This window comes from Saimiri boliviensis, chromosome 2, assembly GCF_048565385.1.
Source record: "Saimiri boliviensis isolate mSaiBol1 chromosome 2, mSaiBol1.pri, whole genome shotgun sequence".
NCBI lineage: Eukaryota > Metazoa > Chordata > Mammalia > Primates > Cebidae > Saimiri > Saimiri boliviensis.
This window is the reverse complement of record NC_133450.1, coordinates 16498912-16521229: the sequence shown is the minus strand read 5'-3', so window position 1 is coordinate 16521229 and position 22318 is coordinate 16498912. Positions and strand designations below refer to the sequence as shown.

Here is a 22318-nt window from a genome sequence, read left to right as displayed (position 1 = left end):
AGAGGCCTTACAAAACTGAGGCCCCTCTCTCTATTTTCATGACTTAAAAACACAAACACAAACACAAAGTGACACTAACCTGGCTGGCGATTAAAAAAAATGGAAGAATTTCAAATGGAACATAATAAAGCAGATGTTTAATTTAAAAGCTGTAATAAATAACTTTCCAATGTATATATTAGTAAATCTTTAGTCAGGATACTCAAACCTAATGTGATATCATTTTTAAAAAAAATTTGTTGACAAATCATGCTTTTACACATTTAAGATAAAGCAAATAGAGTATGCCAGAACTAAATGGAAAAAACAAAGAATGATGTCTCCATAAGTATTATTAAATATAGCATTAAAGTGAATTTTATAAAATTGTTATAGAATTATGCTAATAGTCAAGACATTTTTAAGATAATTAATTTTTTAAAAACCATATAAAATGTAAGACTTTTCCTGAAGGTGTTCATGAGATTATGTTTTATTTAAAACATATTCTAAAGTTTATGAAAGCTTGGTTTAAACTAATTATAGTTTAAAAAAAAAAAAAGGAAGCCGGGCAAGGTGGCTCATACCTGTAATCTCAGCACTTTGGGAGGCAGAGACTTGAGATCAGGGGTTCAAGACCAGCCTGGCCAACATGATGAAATCCCATCTCTACTAAAAATACAAAAATTACCTGGGTATGGTGGCATATACCTGTAAATCCCAGCTACTCGGGAGGCTGAGGGAGGAGAATTGCTTGAGCCTAGGAGGTGGAGGTTGCAGTGAGCCAAGATCATACCACTGCATTCTAGCCTGGCCAACAGAGCGAGACTCTGTCTCAAAAAAAAAAAAAAAAAAAAAAGAAATCACTCATTCTTCACAATGTCTTATACTTCATGACTCATTAGAGAGAAAAGACTGAACTTTGCATATTACTAGTTTTAAATATTTCAGAACCGGAAGCAAATAAGACCTGTGTAACATTTCTTCACAATGTTTTTAAATGGAAAGGCTTATTGTTTGAATATATTCCACTTATTTATTATAATTTCTATCACCTCCAAATGAAGATCCATATATTTGCATTAGTCTATTCTTGCACTCCTATAAAGAAACACCTGAGACTGTGTGATTTATAAAGAAAAGAGGTTTAATTGGCTCATGGTTCTGCAGGCTGTACAGGAAGCATAGCGGCTTCTGGGGAGGTTTCAGGAAACTTTCGGTCACGGCAGAAGACAAAAGAGAAGCAGGTATGTCTTACATCAGTGGTCTCCAGCCTTTCTGGCACCAGGGTATGGTTTCATGGAAGGCAATTTTTCCACAGACCAGAGTTGGGGATGGATTTGGGATGATTCAAGAGCATTACATTTATTGTGCCCTTTATTTCTGTTATTACTGCATTGTAATGTATAATGACATAATTATACAATTCACCATAATATAGAATCAGTGAGAGCCCTGAGCTGGTTTTCCTGCAACTCACCCATCTAGGGGTGACAGAAAACAGTGACATATCATCAGGCGTTAGATTCTCACAAAGCGTGCACAACCTGGACCGCTCATATGCGCAGTTCACAATAATGTTTGCATTTCTCTGAGAATCTAATGCCGTCGCTGATTTAACAGAAGGCAGAGCTTAGGTGGTCATGTGAGCAATAGGAAGCTGCTGTAAATATAGATAAAACTTCACGTACTTGCTGGCCACTCAACTCGATACTGGTCTTTGGCCTGAGGGTTGGAGATCCCTGTCTTACATGGCAGGAGCAGGAGGCAGAGAGAGCGGGGGGGAAGTGCTACACACTTAAATGACCAGATCTTGTGAGAACTCCCTCACTGTCACAAGAACCGCACCAAAGGGATAGTACTAAACCATTCATTTAAAACCTGCCCCCATGAGCCAGTCACCTCCCACACCAGGCCCCTCCTCCATCACTGGGGATTGCAATTTGGCTTGAGATTTTGGTGTGTACCCAGATATAAACTATATCAATATTCAAGTCCAGGGGTTTATACGGGAGACGTGAATGCCATTTTTGATGGATGCTATTTAAGAGGATGCCAGAACATGGCACGAATATATTCCTCCATGCAACCAACCAACACTTAAACCTCTTTAAAATTATGTCAGAGAGGCCTAACCATTCTAGGAAGAGACCAAAGCTCAGGAGCTGACTATACCAGGCGCGTTCTAGAACCTCCAAGGCTGAGTGCTGCCTCGGAGGTGGGATACAGGACACCATCTTCTGTATGTGCTGCTTGAGAGCTGATTATGCCCTCTGGTTAGTCTTCTTATCTAAGGATAATGCTACAAACCTTGAAAAATTGTTACATGCATTAAATGAGATAATGTATATTAGGCATCTAGCACAGTTTCTGGCATGGGTTAAAAGATGAAAAAAAGTAAATAAACAAATTAATAAGCATGAATTATTATAAGAGAAACTCGAAAGCGAATTTTTCAACAAAGGCCATTTGACAAAGCAGTAAGGAAATCAGAGTTGGAATAAACATATTTTCCCATCTGAGTCGTGTGTGTGTGTGTGTGTGTGTCTGTGTGTCTGTGTGTCTGTGTGTCTGTGTGTCTGTGTGTGTGTGTATAATTGCCTTTTAGGTTTGGGGGTACAGGTGAAGAACATGCAGGATTGTTGCATAGGTACATCCATGGCAAAGTGGTTTGCTGCCTTCCTCCCCATCACCTATATCTGGCATTTCTCCCCATGTTATCACTCCACAACTCACCACCCACTGCTGTCCCCCCCCCCAGATCCCCCCACAGACTTCAGCGTGTGATGCTCCCCTCCGTGTCCATGTGTTCTCATTGTTCAACACCAGCCTATGAATGAGAACATGCAGCGTTTGATTTTCTGTTCTTGTGTCAGTTTGCTGAGAATGATGGATTCCAGGTTCATCCATGTCCCTACAAAGGACACAAACTCATTGTTTTTTATGGCTGCGTTGTATTCCATGGTGTATATGTGCCACATTTTCCCTGTCCAGTCTATCATCAATGGGTATTTGGGTTGGTTCCAAGTCTTTGCCATTGTAAACAATGCTGCAATGAACATTCGTCTGCATGTTTCCTTATAATAGAATACTTTATAATCCTTTGGATATATACTCAGTCATGGGATTGCTGGGTCAAATGGAATTTCTGTTTCTAGGTTCTTGAGGAATTGCCACACTGTCTTCCACAATGGTTGAACTAATTTACACTCCCACCAACAGTGTAAAAGTGTTCCTATTTCTCCACATTCTCTCCAGCATCTGTTTCCAGATTTTTTAATGATCACCATTCTAACTGGCGTGAGATGGTATCTCAATGTGGTTTTGATTTGCATTTCTCTAATGACCAGTGATGATGAGCATTTTTTCCTATGTTTGTTGGCCTCGTATATGTCATCTTTTGTAAAGTGTCTGTTGATATTCTTCGCCCACTTTTGAATGGGCTTGTTTGTTTTTTTCTTGTAAATCTATTTTAGTTCTTTGTAGATTTTGGATATTAGCCCTTTGTCAGATAGGTAGATTGCCAAAACTTCTCTTGGTTGTCAATTCACTCTAATGATTGTTTCTTTTGCTGTGTAGAAGCTCTGGAGTTTAATTAGGTCCCATTTGTCTATTTTGGCTTTTGTTGCCAATGCTTTTAGTGTTTTAGTCATGAAGTCCTTGCCTATGCCTATGTCCTGAATGGTTTTGCCTAGATTTTCTTCTAGGGTTTTTATGGTGTTAGGTCTGATGTTTAAGTCTTTAATCCATCTGGAGTTAATTTTAGTGTAAGGTGTCAGGAAGGGGTCCAGTTTCTGCTTTCTGCACATGGCTAGCCAGTTTTCCCAACACCATTTATTAAACAGAGAATCCTTTCCCCATTGCTTGTTTTCATGAGGTTTGTTAAAGATCAGATGGTTGTAGATGTGTGACATTGCCTCCAAGGCCTCTGTTCTGTTCCATTGGTCTATATCTGTTTTGGCACCAGTACCAAGCTGTTTTCATTCCTGTAGCCTTGTAGCATAGTTTGAAGTCAAGTAGCATGATGCCTCCAGCTTTGTTTCTGCTTAGAATTGACTTGACTATGTGGGCTCTCTTTTGGTTCCATATGAAGTTTAAGGTGTTTTTCCCAGTTCTTACAGTAGCATTTGTTTAATTACATAGTGTAAACACTATCATAGGATAGGCCAGAATCAGAGCAAGGATGTCGGGTTGATCTTGATCAAACTAGAAGCTTCACTAAAGTGGAAACTAAGGCTTAGAGAGCTAGTATAGTTGTTAAGGACACATTGATGGGTTGCAAAATGCAGAACACTTAAAAGAATGTACAACCAAGAGAATTTAATTTTTTCAACTGACACATACTTTTCTTTTTTGCTCCAACCATTCCTCAAATCCTCACTCATGAAAAATTGAGGAATCAACTTTTAGAACATCTAAATTATCAGAAACATTTTATTTGGCAAACTATAAAGTTAGTTTGACTTTTGGTTATTCTGAATTATAAATTATCTCAAACAAAACTAGAGAATAATGTGGACACCAGAGAATTCATAACCCTGTAAACATAGATCTTAATGTTTTGCCATATTTGCTTCATATTTCTTTTTTTATGAGTAAAACATCATAGCTAGAATTGGCGTTGCTGTGTGAATCATCTCCAATAGTGTCTCTCTCTTCTTTCCCATTCCCCAGAAGAAAAGGAAAACACAACCTCCGATCCCAAATGGACATTCATGTGTTTCCATACATCTCCCAGAAAGTACAGCATTTTTAACACCACTTTCTTTCCTCAGCCTGGGTCTCCTATAAGACATCAGCTGAATCTTCTGCTTCTTTTTTGAAACCAACATGATGGTTATTTTCTTTTAATTTATAAGTGTATTAGTCTGTTTTCGCACTTCTGATAAAGACATACCCGAGACTGGGCAATTTACAAAAGAAAGAGGTTTAATTGGACTTACAGTTCCATGTGGCTTGGGAAGCCTCACAATCATGGCAAAAGGCAAGGAAGAGCTAGTCCTGTTTTAAAGATGCTTAGCAGCAGACAAAGAGAGAGAGCTTGTGCAAAGGAACTCTTCTTTCTAAAACCATCACGTCTCATGAGACTTATTCACTATCACGAGAACAGCATGGGAAAGACCTGCCCTCATGATTCAGTTACCTCCCGCTGGGTCCCTCCCACTACACATGAGAATTCAAGATGAGATTTGGTTGGGGACACAGCCAAACCATATTAATAAGTAAATGTGTTTCTATTGATGTCCTTTGGGATATCTTTTACATAAATCTACTACCTTCTTTGTTTGCTTACCCTTTTCTTCTAGTTTTTTTTAAGATAACTTATTTTAATACAGTTTTCTATTCCTCCAATCTTTGTTTTTTTTTTTAATTTCCTGTTTGGGAAAGTATAAAATATATTTCCTTTATTTGGTGCTGTCAATAATATTCTTTAAAACATATTTATATATTAAATATTCACCAAAACATCCCAATGTAATCACTATTTTTATCTTCCTCCCATATATGACATGGACATCAGGATGATTTAATTAATCATACAGTCCCCCTTCTCCTCTTGCTCTGGTTCTATTTTTGTTAGGTTTTTAGTGTTTTAGCTCTGTCTTTTGGTTTGTTAGGCGGTTGGGTTTTTTTGTTTGTTTGTTTTTGTTTTTGGTAAAAGTATTTATTGCAATTTTTGGAATTATTAAATACATTTGCCAACTTTAAAAAAAAACGGTACTTATCTTAAATTTTTGATATCCTAAGGCTTTCCTCTGGGCTGAGTTTTGCTGATGGAATTTTTTTTTTTTTTTTTTTTTTTTTTTTGAGATGGAGTTTTGTTCTTGTTACCCAGGCTGGAGTGCAATGGCATGATCTCGGCTCACTGCAACCTCCGCCTCCTGGGTTCAAGCAATTCTCCTGCCTCAGCCTCCCGAGTAGCTAGGACTACAGGTGCACACCACCATGCCCAGCTAAATTTTTTGTATTTTTAGTAGAGACAGGGTTTCACTACGTTGACCAGGATGGTCTCGATCTCTTGACCTTGTGATCCACCTGCCTCGGCCTCCCAAAGGGCTGGGATTATAGGCATGAGCCACCACACCTGGCCGCTGATGGACATTTTAAATTAGCTTTTAGTAAGGTAAGTAAGTGAGTGATATCCCCTCTTAGTTTTGAATCTCTAAAATTGTCTGTATTTCACACTCTCTTGAATCAGCACTTGACAGTGTATAAAGTTATTTCTAGTTTACTATATTGTCAGCATTTTGAAGATTTTACCTCATTGTCTTTTTTCATGTATAATTACTCAATATTATGTAATTTTACTATTTATTTATTTATTCAACAAATATTTACTGAGTACCTTCCATATGTCTTCCACTTTCTAGGTTTTAAGGCTATAGCAGTGAGCAACACACATTAAAACCCTGCTCTTATGGTGCTTGGATTCTAGTATAGGGAAATAAACTATAAGCAAATAAATAAGGAGATAAAATTTGAAATAATTTAATGCCCAGAGAAAGCAACAAAACAAGGGATAAAGATTGATGGAATACTCTTTTCTAACCTGTGGTTAGGAAAGGCCTAAAAGATAAGATCCGGTAGAGACCTAAGGAAGCTGAGGTGTGAGCTTCACAGAAGTCTAAAGAAAGAGTGTTCAGAGCAAAGAGAACAGCAAGTGCAAAGGTTCTGGGGTAGAAATTTCTTTTCACATTGTATTAGTCTAGTTTCACACGCTGTACAAAACTGCCAAAGACTGGGTAATTTATAAAGAAAAGAAGTTTAATTGACTCATAGTTCCACATAGCTGAGGCGGCCTCAAGAAACTTACAATCATGATGGAAGGTGAATGGGAAACAAGGGCCTTCCTCATATGGCAGAAGGATAGAGAAGAAGAAAAGAGGAACTTCCAAACACTTATAAAAGCATTAGCTCTCATGACAACTCTCTCACTTTCACAATAAGAGCATGGGGGAAACCCCCACCCCAAAATGATTTAATCACTTCCCTCCCTTGACATATGAGAATTGCAGTTCAAGATGAGATTTGAGTGGGGACAAAAAGCCAAACCATATCAGACATTGTATGTCTTTTATCTATTTTTATGAATATGTAGTAGTATCTCATTGTATGTTTAATTTGGTTTTAGTGGAGGATATATTTTAAGAATGAAATAGTGAAGCATGTTGAATTCTGATTGGAATAGTTCAGTAGAAGAGGAAAATTTGATGATACAGAGAAGGCCCCTGCCAGAGAGGTGTCCTGGGAAAGAGGAGATGGAATCTGATGTACAAATGGAAAGGTTAACTCTAAAGTACTGATGGTTCCTTCTCTGTAAAACAAAAGAAAGCAGAATATTTAAGTACAGATCAAGATAAAGTGATAGATTGTGTGATGGAGATATGTGAATTTATTTTCTGATGAATTAAATTTTCTTAGCAAATAAGAAGCAAACCGATCAATTAATTGTAGGTGAGGAAAGGGGTCTCAGGTTGTAGACTTAGGTGATGAATGGTATGAAATTGTTGTCTTAGAGAATGCATGTGCCAAGGTCGATGTTAGATACCCAAGACTTGAATCCAGAGAGGTCACTGTAATGTGTTAGTAGGTGACTTATTATTTATCCTGCCTAGAAATCAGAATATTTAAATTGCTCTTCAAATCTGAAAATACATAGTTTTTATATTGTGAAATATTGATTATTTTCTATTGAGTCCACCATTATTCTTCTAGAAATCCAATTAGCTGTAAGTTAGAGATTCCCAGTCTAAGAACTTTATTCCTTTCTACTCATAATGTATTTTATTTGTATCTTGCCTATACCGTGGGTGAGTTCTTTAGCAATGACTTCCAATAAACATAGTGATTTGAAACTTTGTGAAGATGAGAGTTTATGCTAGTATTAAGTCTTTAAAAAATTTAAATGACTGTATATTTCCAAGATTTTATTTGTTTTTCACAACTATTTTTCTCCTTTTATATTTACTGAAATTAATTTTATCATTTATTGCGTTATAAAAGTCATTCCTGCATTCAGCTTCTCGAACATCCTGAATAGTGTTTGTCATATTGCTATATATGTTAATATCATAAGCAGTGAGTTCAAATTCTAATTGTTAACTTATTATAATTTTCCTTCTGTTGTTGCTGTTCTTGGCTTTTGGGCTTTGCATTGGATTTTCATTATGCCTTTTATTTACTTTTTTTCTCTCCTTTCTCTGTTTTGAATATCTTTCATGTCTAGACCTAGATTTTATGAAGACATGGTAGAGCTGCTGCCTCTCAGAAATACACAGACAGCCAAGATGCAATAGGTAAGCCAGGATTAGGTTGATTCAGGACCTAACTGTGCTTGTGTCTTCACCTTCCCAATGTTTTACGCTAGAGCTCCCTAGAAAGCAGTATCTAGAAACCATAAGCCATCAACAGTTGTCTAGAAACCAAAAGCCATCAGCCTTTTTACAGGGTTCTTTAATAGCAGAGGGGGAAATCATCCCATACCATCTTTCAGGTTCAAGAGGTAAGTGGAAATCTGGTCCTATCTCAAGAGGAAAATTTTGAATTCCTTTAAAAACAGCGTGGCAGTTCATCTGTCACCATTACCTGCTTTCAACCCCAGAAACCAGCTTCCCCAGATTTTTACCATTTATATTCCTGCTTTGTGTCTGAGCCAGAGAATTGTTTGCCATGTTTTCAAGTCTCCCTATGAGTTTTTGAGACCTCTATAGTTTCCTGTTGGTTCTCTGTGTTTAGAGCAGAAGTGTACACCAAATTGTAAACCTTCCTTCACCAACTTGACCTGAAGTCAGTATTTTTAATATGCTCACAGTTACCAGAACAGAAAAATGATGCAAGAACAAGCCCCATCAGAATTTTTTCTTAAAAAAAAAAACAGCTCTAGGAAAATACATTTAGTCTGATTTCTAGACCTTTACCATCTAAGAGTCTGTGCTGATTTTGCCTGTCTGTGCAGTGTGTAAATGATGTTATTTCTTTATCCATTCATTTATTCGTGAAAAAAGTAATTACTGAGAAGATATTACTTGTGCTTGGCTAGTTGCTTGTGATGCCATGACAAACAAAGAAACACTAGCCCTACCCTCAAATAGAATAGACACACAGCTAAACAGGGGTCATGTCACAAACAAAACATATGATTATGATAATTATTTCGACAGTAGTATTAAAACAATAGCTAGCATATGTTTTGATTGTTACATTTTAGGCTCATTATGCATGCAAGCACACCTACTCAGTCATATTTATGCATATGTAATTTAATCTTTACAACAACTGCATAATTAAAGTACTATTATTTCTATCTCATGTGTTAACAAACTGAGGCAGAGAGGTTTAAGAAATTGTAAGGTGACATAGCTAATCAATGGCAAAGCAGGAATCCAATCCTAGGCAGACAGGTTCAGATTCTAACTCAGGCGTCCCCAAACTATGGCCCACAGGCCGCATGCGGCCCCCTGAGGCCATTTATCCGGCCCCCCGCTGCACTTCAGGAAGGGGCACCTCTTTCATTGGTGGTCAGTGAGAGGAGCACAGTATGTGGCGGCCCTCCAACTGTCTGAGGGACAGTGAACTGGCCCCCTGTGTAAAAAGTTTGGGGACGCCTGTTCTAACTCCTACTCTCTGTCTTTGGTACACAAGTATGTATTCTAGTCCTAAACGTCTGTGGATCTCCCGTGTGCTGAAAAGTGTGTCCTGTACAGGTCATCAGGGTTCATAGGGAATTGGGCTCCCCGCCACCCCCAGGAGGCTCTACTGCCTATCTCTCTGAATTCGTTTACTATTGTTGCTCTACCAATAACCTCCATTTAGCAGCTTAAAAAAACACAAATGTGTTACTTTACAGTTCTGTAGGTCAGAAGTTCAGTAGGCTTGGCTAGTTCCCATGCTCCAAGGTTCTCAAGGTGTCAGCAGGCTGGGCTCTTATCAAGAGGCTCTGGGAAGAATCTGCTTCCAAGCACATTCAGATTGGTGGCAGAATCCAATTCCATGCGACGTAAAAGTGACATCCCCATTTCCTTGCTGGTTGTAATTGGAGATTTTCTTCAGCTGCCAGAGGTATCTATCCTCTCTGACCCATGGCCTTTTCCTCCATCTTCAAAGTCAATCACAGTGGGGCAATCCCTTCTCTTGCTTCGAATCTCTTCTTTCTTCTTTCCTCAGCCTCCATCTTCAGCCACATTTCTTAGATTGTTGTCTTCTTCCTTGCTATTACACTGGACCAACTCAGATAATCCCAGGTAGTCCCCCTATTTTAAAGTCAATTTAGTAGTGATCAGAAGCACTAATTCTATCTTTAAAGCCTCTTTACAACAGTGCATTAGTATTTGCTTGAATAATCAGGTTACAGGCATTTTAGGACACCATTATTTGAGCACCACCACTGTATACCAGTATCTTCTCAGACAGTACTGCTGGCTCCCAGCAGAAAAGCATTCTGTAAAGACACACAAGGGGAGATGAATGGATTATACCACAAGAGCATAAACAACTGAATACCCAGGATATAGGTAACTAAATAACAAGGGAGGGCCAGAGATGCCCTGAGAGACTGGAAAGTAGTATAAGGTTTATTGCTGGGGTAAAATGAGGAAACTGAGGCAAGTATAAGAAAATGAGAAGCTAATTTATTTAGCTCCCAGGCAAGGTTCTGTGGTCCAAGAAGGGGCCAAAGAAGTCGCCCCCAGTTGTTTAGGGCATGGGGTTTTATGAGGAGAGGAGGCAACTGATTGGCTTTTGGGAAACAAAGCCAAAGCAGCTTTATTGGCTGTTGGGAAACAGGATGTGCAAAGAGTGAGCTGTCATTGGTAGGTTGGCGGTATCTGGGTAAGTGGGCCTTGATTGGCTGTTGGGGAAACAAAGCAAAGGCAGCTTTATTGGCTGTTGGGAAACAGGATGTGCATGGAGTGAGCTGTCATTGGTAGGCGAGTAGGACTCTGGGTAAGTGGGCCTTGATTGGCTGTTGGGGAAACAAAGCAAAGGCAGCTTTATTGGCTGTTGGGAAACAAGATGTGCATGGAGTGAGCTGTCATTGGTAGGCGGGCGGGGCTCTGGGTAAGTGGGCTAGCCGGGGGCCATTGGGCAGGGTTTGGTGGGGCTTCTTTAAAAATTTTTTGGCAGGCTTTTTCAATGGTGGGCTGGGGTTGAGCGCTTAATTTGGTACTGAACGTAGATCTGGGTGCGGTAGTAGAGGTGGGTGTGGGGAATTCACGTGGAGAAGCCAGATGCTGAGTAATGGGCTCAGAATGATGATGCAGTTATCAGGCACAAGCAGGGATGGGTGTGTCCGTTTAACTCCCTGGGAGGCAACCGGCCTTAAAGGTAGTATCAGTGTAACTGAAGTGGAATGTTCAGAGGTGAGAGGGTATAGAAACTTTTAAACCGGAGAGATCAAAGTCACTAGTGCTAAATGGAATCTACCATTTTTGTCCTTGGCAGATCATAATCAGGGCCATTCTGTCAACCACTATCAGAATTTCTGAGGAAATTGAGCATCAACACCTCTTTCTTCTTGCACCCCTTTTTACTCTCAAAATGAGTCTTTGCTTGGGCAATAAATGACATGGTCACCACAACCCATTCGCCAAGTCAGGGCAATGTCCCCATCGAGAATGTCAGAAGGTCAGCCTCCCGTCTCATGGTGATTGGCAATAGAACCTGCAAGAAAGGAAAAGAAACTATGCTTTTCTAGGTCTTGCCTCCCATTTACCACAGCTTATTTTTCATCTTCTTTACGAAACCCTCAAACATAGCTGCCTCACTCTTCACCTGCTCCTCACATGTGATTTGCGGCTCTGCAGTTTTTCCCATTGTATCTTGATGGCCTTTCCATTTTCAGCCTCTTACATTCACCTGCCACACACATATTGATATTTCATTATTTTCTCTACACTTTGGGATTATGGGTTTCTCTTTCATCTTGGTTGTGAATTAATATACCCTTCAAAGCTTCAAGGAAGCTGAACTCCAGTTAGCCCTCATTTCTGAGTTCATTAGAGCTGTTCACTGATCCCTTGTCTTGGTCTCATACCCTGTTTTTCATGGTAATTTTATGCTTTCAAGGCTGGTCCATCCCCTCTCCATTCTTAGGCTGTTAAACTCCATTATTTTGTGATCAATTGCACTTCAATTCCCTCTGCTTTCAGTGTCAGACTAAATGGTCATACTTCACGTTTCTCATCTCCTTCATACAAATTTTGCCTTTGACTGACTTTGTGGTTATCTCACCTGCTTCTAATTTTGTTTAGTGATAGCTACAAACTGCCTTAATTTTGGTAAAATTCCCATAAGATCCTAAACATTTGTGCTAGAGCAGGAGAGAATTATCAATAGATGTTCATGCCTTACGCAGAATTCTGTGATAGGGCAGGAGACAAGCAGGCACAATCCATCTTGGGCAAGCCCAAAGTGAAATCACTGTGATGGGCATGTATCTGTCCTCAAAAGGAACAACCCCACCACAGTTTCCTGAGCACATAGAACACGCCTCCATCATTTCCTCCATTTCCATAGTAAATAATCTGATGGCCAATTAGGGAAACCCATTTTTGAAACTGTTTATATGACATACCAGTGGTGTCTGGAATATCATTTATACCAACAAAATTATTTATCCCTGCCTAGTGTGGATCTGCTACGGTACAGACATGTAAGCTTCACTACATGGATCCCTCCTGGGGACTATGAACCATCAAAGGAGAGACAGCTACCTTTAATATACAGGTCTTCTATCAGCCCAATGCTCAGATATCCAGCTATGTCTTTATTCTTTCCTTATAACAGATTAAAATCCAACACTGTTCAAAACAATATGTCAATCTGTTTGAGAACCATTGTTCTATAGTACTCATTTTCAATTCTCTTTATTTTGCATTTGTTTAAACAACAAGCACTCACCCACATCCTATTTGGATCAGTCAGGCTTTAAATAGAAAAACAGAAATCACTACAGGTATTTCACACAGAGAGGACTAAGTACAGGAATTGACTATGGCTATAGGTATAGTACTTCTGGTAGAATTGGTTTAGGATAATCTGGAGTGACACCCACTCAATCTCCTGCTTCCTTCTCTGATAATCCCATAGGAAACTATTTGAGCCCCAGGGTGAGAAGAACCCAGTTTGAATATCTACCTCTAATGATTCTATTTTCCTCATGCCATGAGCAGAGGATTTAATAATTGATTATCTAAAGGCAAAGAAGAGATATGACCAGTTTTCCTTACCTAAATGAGGATTTATTATAAAGATATAGGAGATGTGGGTAAACTCTTTGGATTTTAGCATGGTTCCTGGTATATAGCAGACACTTAAAAAATATATCTGAATGAATAAAAGCCACTCTTGTAAAGTGTGTAGTATCTCTGTGTCTCAGATATTCTAATATTGGAAAACACAGTAGGCATCAAGGCAAATGGGAATAACAGCTCCATGATGTTTACTGTGCAGATTGGGCCCAATCTTACTTTTTAAAAGGGGGTATTTGAAGCATTTGGGTTGTTCTCACACTGTCAATCTCTTGGTGCACGGAATGTTCCAAACCTGAAGGAAATGGCTCTTTTTCTACTACAGGCCATTTTGATTTACACTGACTCAAGCAATAACCTTAGAGCAAATCAGCAAAGCTCAGGATTAAGCGACTCGGTTATCCTTGTGCTGTGCGGCAAAAGCCGTAGTAACCTCATGCAAAAAGACCCACTTGGGTCAGTTTTCATCAAAGAGCGGGAGCCTGGCATTTAGAACATTATGAATTCCTCTCTGTATTAGGATGGGTAGTGTTCAGGTGATTAACTTGGTGACACAGCAATAGTTTGTAATCATCACACCAAACCACAGCTTAAGTACATTTTTTTATGATTTTATGGAGTTGTAAACCTTGGCTAACTGTCCCTTCCCTATGTTCCTGTAGCATCTGTGCCAGACACTTAACAAGTCCCATATATTGAGTTGAAAGTATCTGTCACAGTGCCTGTCTGTAAGTAGGCCACCAGTTCACAGATGGCTGGAAGCAGCTTATTCAGTTTTGTATCCCTGGGACAAAGTCTGTGTCGGACTGCTCCTCTTCAACTAAAATCAGCCTCTGGCCTTACATTAATTATCCCCTAATAATAATTTTCTTCTTCCAGTATAGAAATAGAATGTCAGCAGGGCACATTACTGCCCAAAGAAAGAGTGAATTTCCCAGTTTTTCTTTCACTTAACGGCAGCCATGAGACTAAAGTAATGCCCATGCAATGTGAGCAGAAGTGATTATGCCATTCTGGTGTCTCGTTATTGAAGGAATTGGGGGTGAGCTCCCCTGTTTGTTTTTCTCATTATTGCTGCTGGGAGATGGGGAGAGCAGGAGTAGCCAAGCCCAGTTCCCCACTCAGTGGAAGCCAGGTGTGAACCGTCTACTCCTCTGATTGCAGTATGAAGAAGGAATACATTTCAATCCTTTATAGGCCACTGTTTATCAGGTTTTCTTTTTAGTTTATATGCTAGTTAATGTAACACTCCAGTTCCAAATTCCGAATAATTAGAGAAACAGTCAAGGAGATAATAGGAAACAAATGACACACACACACAAAGTAGAATAACTCAAGGAAGATGTGCTTAATGTGCTTACAAAGGGATTATTATTAGGGTGTGATTGCAGTTAACCAAAGGAATAGTGCAGCACCCCAGGACTCATAGTATCTGAGCTGTTACCACTCCCAGCTCTTAAACGCTGAATTAGGGGAGCAGTTCCTCAAACTTGAGAGTTAGAATGCTTGAGGGGATTAGTATCTTTCAGTCAAGAGGCCCCTCTGTCCAAGTGGAACTCACAGAGAAAAATCAACACCTCGACCTTACTCTTCTCCCTCACTCTCTCTGCCTCCAGTGCTCCCCCCTGGAGAATAGGAATCAAACAGGAAGCTGAGCACATGGGAACCCTATTGATGCAATACAGGTCAGCTCTCACGGGCAGAAAACAGCCTAGAAGAGAGTGGAGAATATTTCTCAAAGAGCACATAAAACACATCCAGCTTGAAGCATAGCTCTGCTCAACACATGAGAAAAACAAAGTTACAGAGAGAACAGTATTACGTTCTGCTTTTATGTCTTCATCTACGTAGATGAGGTGTGGTGTGGGTTTTTAAAATCAATTTCTAGGAAGCTGCCCAGTTAGGAGTTTGGTAGAGCTTATTCCCTCTGTTTATGATAATGCAATGACAAATTGAATACACAATTCCATAAGCGTCCCTTAGACATAGCTATGTATCAGGCATGGGATAAGCCATTGGAAGCTAGGGTCTCAGGACTAGTCCCTGAGGATGTTATAAACTAGGCATACTTTAGAGCTAACATTTTCCTGCAATTCAACTCAGAGTATCCTCAGTGGCTTCAGAGAGATGAAGCATGGTAATGACAGCTGTCCACATGTTTATTAAACTCATATTTAGTAAATTCAGGTCTTTTGAGAGAAAGTGAGTGTCTGGTAATGGTATATTGAACATAATCAGCAAAAAATATTGCATCTAAGACTTCAGGAGAAACTAAAACACTCTAAGTCCTAATATGATGGAAACCAGTCAGACTTCTCGGAAGAAAACAACAGAAATCAAAGTTGTCTATCTTAACTAAAAAGAGACTGACTAGAGAGACATCAAGAGTGAACAGCACAGATGAAGTCTGAAGGGTCAGGGATAAAAAACTGGAAGTATCTAAACGCACTAAGTAAGTAGAGTATACGCCAGTCTGCTATCATAAAGAGATGCTCAAAATTTGAAGGTTAGCCTTGACAGTATCTATTCATTTTCCCAGAAAAATCAGGCTAAACCATACAGTTGGGTCAGCTCTTTCACAAAGTCAATCAGAAATCCAGGTTTCTTTTCTCTTGTTGTTCTGTCACCCACTAAAATGTTATCCTTTTTCACAAGGTAAACACTTTATTGTTACAATGACTTCATATATACCTGTAGAAAAGGAAAAAGAAAGGTAAATTGAAGCAAGAAAAGGATTGTGTGTTTGCTCCATCTATTCTATGCCTATCCAGTTGTCTGAAATTTAGTCATCTGTCTGCACCTAGATGCAGAGAAAGATAAAAATTAATTCTGTTTATATTTAGCCATGTGCCCAGCTTAATCTTAACCAGAAATAGGTAAGACTCAGTCACAGCAATGGAACTCCTAAAGTTTGGCTGAGAAGAAACCAGAGCAAACATTACTCTGTAAAAATAATCTGGTCCCTGTTTCTCATTGGTCACTACAATGAGACTGACCTCTTAATGTCCCTATAGATATATATTATCCACTGTGTATGTGTATATATGTATATGTGTGTGTATATATACACACATATGTGTATATATACACATATATACACACATATATGTATATATACACACACACACATATATACACATATACATACACACACACAGTGGATGATGTATATCAATATAGATTTCTGGAGATTTTTTGGAATCTCAAGAAAGAGTAATGTATTCACCTGGCCAAAATCTATGAATGCATGTATTAATCTGTTTTCACACTGCTATAAAGAATACTTCCTGAGACTGGGTAATTATAAACAATAAAGGTTTAATTGACTCACAGTTCTGCATGGCTGGGGAAGCCTCAGGAAACTTAACAATCATGGCAGAAAATGAAGGGGAAGCAAGCAAGTCTTTCATGGCAGCAGGTGAGAGAGACAACACAGGGAAAATTGCCAATTATAAAACCATCAGATCCCATGAGAATTCACTCACTATCACAAGAACAGCATGGGGAAAGCCACTCCCATCATCCTGTCACCTCCCAGCAGGTCACTGCATGGACACTTGGAGATTTGGATGAGGACACAAAGCCAGACCATATCAGTGTCCAACCATAGATACACTGAGGCAGGAAGAAAGAGGAAGCATCCTCTTCAAAATTCACAGTGGGATGCACCACTAATACCTGCCAAAAACAAACATGATGAGAAATGTCCCAAACTGGAAGCCAAGGAAGAGGGCATTTGTTTTTGTTTGTATGTTTAATTGATTTTGAGAAAGAGAATATCTATCTACCAGGCTAGAGTTCAGAGCTATAGTCATAGTTCCTGTCCTCCAGGATCCTCTGGCTTCAGCCTCCCAAGAAACTGAGACTACACTCACCACCAAGCTCAGCTAAATTTTTTTTTTTTTTTTGGTAGAGAAGGGGTCTCACTGTATTGCCCAGGCTGGTCTCAAACTCCTGGCCTTACTTATAATCCTCCTCCTCCAGCCTCACACAGCTCTGGAATGACAGGCAAGAGCCATCACACCCAGCTGCAACAGAGTAACTGGTATTAGAAAGATGAAATCTACTGTAGGACATATTATTAAAAAGTTACCTTAAAATTATTGTATAAAATTTTTGTCCTTCATTTGTTCATTCATTCTAGCTATATGCACTATAAACTGAACTACCGGTGGCACAATGCTGGAAATATCATTATAAATTTTCCACCAAATTTTTGATCTTTAGCAAAAGAAAAAAAATTGATGATTTTGGTGTATTATGGAATATTCTTAATTCAGTAGCTTCTGGCTAACATCAGAGAAGTAATCTCCAGGGACCTTGCTACAGCAGTGGAAAGAACATGACTTTGGAGTCTGACAAATTTGGATTTAACCCATGTAATGCAGTTTCGCCAAATAAGTCTACCTCTTTGAGTTTTGTTTTCTCATCTTTCCAGTGGACATAATAACCTTACCATAGAGAGTTTAAAAGCTAAATTAGAACATGAATAAAAACTGCTTCGCATGTGGTAGGGATTTGTGATTATCAGGGTCCCCCAGCTATGCTTCATTTAGTTGACAAGAAAATACGATGGCTGCTTCAGGGGTACAACATACATTCCAGTTAAAAAGCGTTGTTTCTGGCCAAAAAACATATGGCCTATACACATGAATAACTTGAATTGCATAGGCAGTTTTTCTAATGAGTAATTCATCCTCACCCAAATTATGATTTAAGCATGTCTGGAATTGTAAACAGTTCATAGTATGAGATCTGATTGATGTACAGAAGTGGGTCAGCAAATTGGCAAAAATGATCTAACCAATTTTTATCCCAGTATAATTTTCAAAAATATAAAAGCATGATTCATACAGTCATAGAATAACTGTGTGCCTAATGATTGATTCAAATCAGTAATTAAAGAGGGAACCAGTAAGATAATAAAAGTAGTTTAAAGAATTTTAGGAATGATAATGTAGATAGTCAACAGAACACTGAAATTAATTTAGATATAAAATTGAGTAATGTCCTATAGAGCAATGAAACTATCACCTTTAATATTATCTCTTTTTCTGGAGAAATATCTGCAGGTTAATATGTAACATTTTAGTTAGTATCTGTACTCTAAACAAATAGTAAACTGGAAATACAAAGAAATGTCCGTTCTCCAAGATAATTAAACATGTGTGGCGCCCGTCTTAGTCTGTTTGTGTTGCTAGAAGTGAATACCGGAGGTTGGATAATTTACAAAGAAAAGAGGTTTATTTGGCTTATGGTTCTGCATGTTCTACAAGAAGTATGGTGCCAGCAGCTGCTTCTGGTGATGGCTTTAGGAAGCTTTTACTCGTGGTGGAAGGGGAGGAAGAGTCAGAGTGGGCAGATCGTTTGGTGAGAGAGGAAGCAAGAGTGAGAGAATAAGGTCCCAGGCTTTTTGGAACTGGAAATGAAGGGTGAGAACTGACTCACTCCCTTGAGAATGACACCAAGCCACTCATGTGGGATTTGCCCCTAAGATCCAAACACTTTCCATCAAGCTCTGCCTCAAACCTTTGGGGATAAAATTTCAACCGGAGACTTGAGGAGCCAAATAAACCATATCTAAATCACAGCCGAACCTGTAAAACACCATTCTGATCTGACATTGAAAGGACATGGACTCACCCTGTTTGCTTTATTTCCAAGGTTTTGATATATTTTTCCTAACAATAGTAAGCCCAGTGTCGTTTGACTGCACCACTTAAATACAGTTAACTGATTAGCAGCCTTATTTGGGTTATTAAAACAAATTAACTGCATACATCCCTGTTTTCAACTTTGAGATTAACAGAGGCAACCATAGTCAAAATATCACATTTATCATTTAAGTTATTTGTCTAAGGGATGCAACAGCTCCTTCTTTCTCTTCGCTTCCCTTTCTTGAGTATAATTTTATATTCCATTGTAAACAAAATGACATAAATGCAACAAGTTTTTGAACAGCAATAGAAATTATTAAATGTCCACAAAGTTATTAGTAATCATTTATCCTCAAACATTTATGTACAAGAAAACTCTCATCTGCTCCATCTGCCCATAGAAACCTTTGCAACTGAAGATAAAGAAGATAAGAATATTTTAAGGTTCACATCCTCTTAAATAAACTGGAAATTTAGGTTTTAGGTGACAAACTGTCTGGTAGCTCCAGGGCTGGCCTGAGGCAAAACTGTAAAATCTGTGAAGTGTGATTTCTGTGTTCTCAGAGCCCTCTTCCTGGATCCTCTACTTTCCTCGGCCCATCTGTCAATATTCACTGATCTTGGCTATTCAGTCTACTCTCCAGTGATACCCTGCTTCAGGCTGCTTTTTCCAGCAGATGCCTGAGACATGAGAACTTTCCCATCTGAGGGAAAAAGAAATTCCTATGCCTGTGTATATCTAATTCATTGCACATGCACAAATCCTTCTGTAAATAATTTCTTCTAAATATAAAAAAAATGGTTGGTGCTGATAAGTCAGTTCTCTCCTCATCTAATATAATAGTGTGGAGAGTGGGGGAAACAGTATTGCGGTATTGCGTGTGTGTGTGTACCCATGACACACAGTTAGTTACCCTGCTGGTAAAGAGTAATCAATAATGTGAATTTTTGGAGAAAGTTTGCTTTAGGATTTCTTTTCAATTAGCAGTCTTATTGGGGGCGGGGGCCTTTTTGACTTAGATACTGCCTCTTGATGTTCAGACTAACTCTGACCTGCACCTTCATTAATGAAGCCTTTATTATGCCATGAGTATGATATCAGATCAAATATCAATTTTTTCTCTTTCATCTTCTCAGACACTGAAGAGTCTCTATGGAAGGATCTTTTTATTAGAAGAAGTGACTTGAAAAGGTGATTTTAAAATGACCTATGTCTTAGTAACTATGTGAGGGGAAATTTTCAGTGCATAACACAACCAGGGTACTTCATATAGCCCCTGCATATGTGGGTGTTTCATGCTGATTATTCTCCCATTTAAAAATCTACCATATATATTATGCATTTCGAGGGAAAGCACAATTATGGTAAAGTAACCTCACTACTATACCATGGGCATAAGTTATTTCAAGTAAAAATGTATCAATTGAGTATCTACCATATAATTGCACTCCTCACATCACAAAGAATATAAACATCATGCAATATACAACAGGTTCTCGGACTTTCTTGGTTTACGGCACCCTTCATCTCTCATTAGTTGTTTATTTTCTTCAATGAAAAGAAAAAAAAAATACCAGTTTCATTTATTAAATAATTAGTTCCAACATGCTTATGAAGTACCATATTTCTATTATAACAGCTTATCCATTTGAAAAATAATTAATTGAAAGGAAAGATAACATTTTTATTTAATTCATATTTACTAATAAAATATATACGCTGGTTAAACACAGCATAAACTCTCAAATATTGAGATCAAATTGGACACTGCTATCCTCATTTTTTTGCCCCATATTACTTTTGTACAGTACTTGTTTATTACCAAGAACAGCACCAAAAAAGGAGTTTGGGAAAAAGGTGATGTTATGAAACGAAATATAGCATAAACTAATATTAAAGTTGTGAACTATCTGATACATAAAATTTGGCCCAAAACTTCCTGCATACATAGTGAATGGTAACCTAATTGAATACGTAAACAAATACTCAAATTAGGGTATGTTCTTGCACCAAGTAACTAGGTCTCAGCCAAGCAGTCAAGGTTTCAGCCAAGCACAGGCTGCAAACTGCTCTGACAAGAAGGCAAACGTCCACCTGTGACCAATCAGGCTATTTCTGTGTGTCACCTTCTTTTTCTATCTGTAAATACTGCCTGCCCATGTTGCTGAGTAGCGCACTCTGTAGTTTTCGTAGTTCAGGTACTGCTGGATTCATGAATTGCTTCTTTGTTGAAGTAAACTTTGCTAAATTAAATCTGCCTAAGAAAAGTTTTTAAACACACCTCAAGCAGCTTGTAGTTAGTACAGTGACTGACAGATGCCAACTGTCATTCTTTCCCTTGAAAATTTAAAGTAACCAGTAGCATCTATGTGCATTCACTGTGATGCCTGGGAGTGCAATAGTGTACAGTTTGGGGGCCATGCCAATGTATGCTACTATTTAAATTATCAAAGACTTTAAATTTCATTAAGTACTAATCACTTCAATAACTATCATGAAAATAAGAAATATATTTATTGAAACCAGCATTTGGATAGATCACCACTGGCTCTAAGAAAAAAAAAGGTGAATTTTAGAAGAATCCTGAAATTTGGGTAGCATTTTGACAGGTAAAGATGGAGATGCTGGGCGCATCTGTAATCCCAGCACTTTGGAGGCCAAGGCAGGTGGATCATGAGGCTAGGAGACCGAGATAATCCTGGCTAACACAGTGAAACCTCGTCTCTACTAAAAATTTAAAAAATTAGCTGGATGTGGTGGCACGTGCTTGTAATCCCAGCTACTCAGGAGGCTGAGGCAGGAGAATTGCTTGAATCTGGGAGGTGAAGGTTTCAGCGAGCCTAAATTGCACCACCGCATTCCAGCCTGGGCATCGGAGCAAGACTCCATCCCAAAAACATAATAAAGAAAAAGAAAAAAAAAAAAGTAAAGATGTAGAAATTATAATGTCAGAGTTAGAGATCATAGTAAATGTTCTGATGAAAACACTGTAGATGGAAAGACAAATAGCACACAGACACAACACTCAGAAATCTTATTCTACTAAAAGAAGCCTGGCAAGACTCCTAATCTGATGCAGAACACATAGATATGAGAGAGAGAGTAGGAGGGAGTGATCAAAACTAAGGCTAGAATATGGATTTTGCCATATTTAGAACACTTTCAATGCCAGTACAAGGAAATAATAGACAATAGAAAAGAATTTAGACCTCTCTTACTGTCATTACTAATAAATGATTGGGTAATATCAACTAATTATCTCACATATGTGACCATAAAAAATTATTGAGGTAGGCAGATTACTTGAGGTCAGGAGTTCAAGACCAGCCTGGCCAACATGGTGAAACCCCATCTCTACTAAAAATACAAAATTTAGCTGGGCGTGGTGGCAGGTGCCTGTAATCTCAGCTACTTGGGAGGATGAGGCAGGAGAA

The 22318-nt window shown here is 38.7% G+C and overlaps 1 long non-coding RNA gene across 1 annotated transcript; it reads left to right on the top strand.

The window, feature by feature from the left end:
• Window positions 1-1099: 1099 nt before the first annotated feature.
• On the top strand, window positions 1100-20109 carry LOC141583489 (uncharacterized). The gene is made up of 3 exons (XR_012516116.1): window positions 1100-1226; window positions 8207-8276; window positions 20021-20109. It is a non-coding gene; the product is annotated as an uncharacterized LOC141583489 (long non-coding RNA).
• Window positions 20110-22318: the final 2209 nt, after the last annotated feature.